Source organism: Gopherus flavomarginatus, chromosome 24 (genome assembly GCF_025201925.1).
Source record: "Gopherus flavomarginatus isolate rGopFla2 chromosome 24, rGopFla2.mat.asm, whole genome shotgun sequence".
Lineage (NCBI taxonomy): Eukaryota > Metazoa > Chordata > Testudines > Testudinidae > Gopherus > Gopherus flavomarginatus.
The window spans coordinates 5874748-5877169 of NC_066640.1; positions in this window are offsets into that span (position 1 = coordinate 5874748).

Below are 2422 nucleotides of genomic sequence, written 5' to 3' on the forward strand. Positions count from 1 at the left end.
ACCCAGGACAGCTTTGAGTGTGTGGGTATAAGTCTGTGTGGGTTTACAGCTCAACTGCTGATTGTGATGGGCACACAGACGGGAGGGGGCTATATAGAGTGCAGAGAAACAGAGGGGCACATTTAGAACTGATAAAAGGATCTGCAGTTTCTTTTTTGCAAAATGCAACCAACCTGTGGAACTCTATGCCACAAGATACTTATTGAGACAAATAGCTTGTTCAGATTGGATTTTGACTGGGTAGCAATAAGAATAACAACGTTTGCTTTCAAAATAGCTAGGATAAAAGTCACACTCCTCACGCTTCAGAGCCTATGTTGATCACCAACTGGGGTCAGGAAAAAAATTTTCTCTTCAGTCGGGTGCAACATGGTGGTAGCTGGTGCATGTGTGTGTGCACGTGCGTGTATGTGTGTGTGTGTGAACAGGATACTAAGCTAAATTGGAGTGGTACTTCATAGATTCCAACACTAGAAAGGACCATTGTGATAATCTAGTACAGGGGTAGGCAAACTATGGGACGCGAGCTGATTTTCAGTGGCACTCACACTGCCCAGGTCCTGGCCACCGGTCCGGGGGGCTCTGCATTTTAATTTAATTTTAAATGAAGCTTCTTAAACATTTAAAAACCTTATTTACTTTACATACAACAATAGTTTAGTTATACATTATAGACTTATAGAAAGAGACCTTCTAAAGACGTTAAAATGTATGACTGGCACGCGAAACCTTAAATCAGAGTGAATCAATGAAGACTTGGCACAGCACTTCTGAAAGGTTGCCGACCTCAATCTAGTATGACCTCCTGTACAACACAGCCCAGTGAACTGCCCCCAAATCATTCCTCAGCCAGATCTTTAAAGAAAATCCAGGCTTGATTTCAAAATTGTCAGTTTCAGAGCATCCACTATGACCTTCAGTCAGTTGTTCCAAGGGTTAATTAACTTCACTGTTAAAAATGTACCCTTATTTCCAGTCTGAATTTGGCTACCAGCCACTTCCAACCTTCCCAAAAATCTATTCCTGCATTCCTTCAGATTCCCAAGTTAGCCAAGGTTTTGCATGACTATGCTTCCCATCTGCCTGCTCCTGAGGCAATGCTAAAGTAGGAGGAGGTGGCCTGGAAAGCACACAGCTGCTCCACTAAACTGGATGACTTCAACTACAGGAGCAGGCTAAAACTGGCTACCCGACCCGGCTCATACTGCAGGATAAAGAGTGACAACACACCCAGCCAATTAACCACAAGGGCGGAGCATGACATCATCAGAACCAATAATCATTGGCTGATTGGTGAGGCTGTTTGTGTTGCTGGTCTCATGAAGTGTTTTGCTGACTTCTGACTTCAGTTTTTCCTCACTGAAAGAGCAAACAGGTAGCTGGACTGGTTCTCACTTTACCTAGTAGCCAGCAGTGCAAGGTGTGTGCAAAGTGCTAGCAAATCACATTTCACACCCACTTTGCACCAGTGTAAACAGCACTGAGGTCATGGGAAAACTGGCCCTTTGGTGTCTGTTTGTTTAGTTTACAGAGGCACAGGAGTCAAATCTCCAGGTGAGAGCAGGGTGTGTGCATCTCCTGTGTGAGCTCTGAGACCAACATGGACACTACACAGGTCTCATAAATATTTAAAGGTGCAGCGCATGCAACATAGACCGTTCCCCATCTACGTGAACCTTCTCAATGACCCAGTTCAACACTTTCCCCAAATCTGGCTGCCCTGGTTATTTCTCACCCATATTTGTATCCATCACAATATTTCAAGGTGTGGGAGGAACTTCTAGATGTCTGTCCATGGCCTTCCCTCCACTCTGATCCCAAAGTAAAGCATGTCACAGACTTCCACCAGCCCAAGGCAGAGACTAGCAATTTAAATCAGGGCTGTCAGGGGAGGGGAGCGGGGGGAAGTGGGGCAATTTGCCCCAGGGTCCGCAGGGGCCCCCATGAGAGTTTTTCAAGTCCCCTGGAGCGGGGTCCTTCACTTGCTCCGGGGGCCCTGGAAAACTCTCGTGGGGCCCAAGCCCCTGAAGTGTCTTCCGCTCCAGGTCTTTGGCAGCAATTCGGTGGGGGGAGTCCTTTCGCTCCGGGACCCACCACTGAAATGCCCCAAAGACCCACGGCGGGGGGTCCTTCCGCCCCGGGACCCGCCGTCCAAGTGCCGGGTCTTCAGCGACAATTCAGCGGTAGGGGCCCCCAGCCACCAAAGACCCTATCCCCCCCTGAATCCTCTGGGCGACCCTGATTTAAATGGCTCCTGCCCCAGTTCCCACCCGCCTGGAGATAATTTTTTCTCACTGACTAGAAAACCACCCATTCTCTCCTATCGTTTGGCTGCTTCTCATAAACACCACATTGCCAGTGCAAAGACAACAGGTTGCCTTTCTAGTGCATTACTAGTGCAAAGACAACTGCCGCTAGGAAC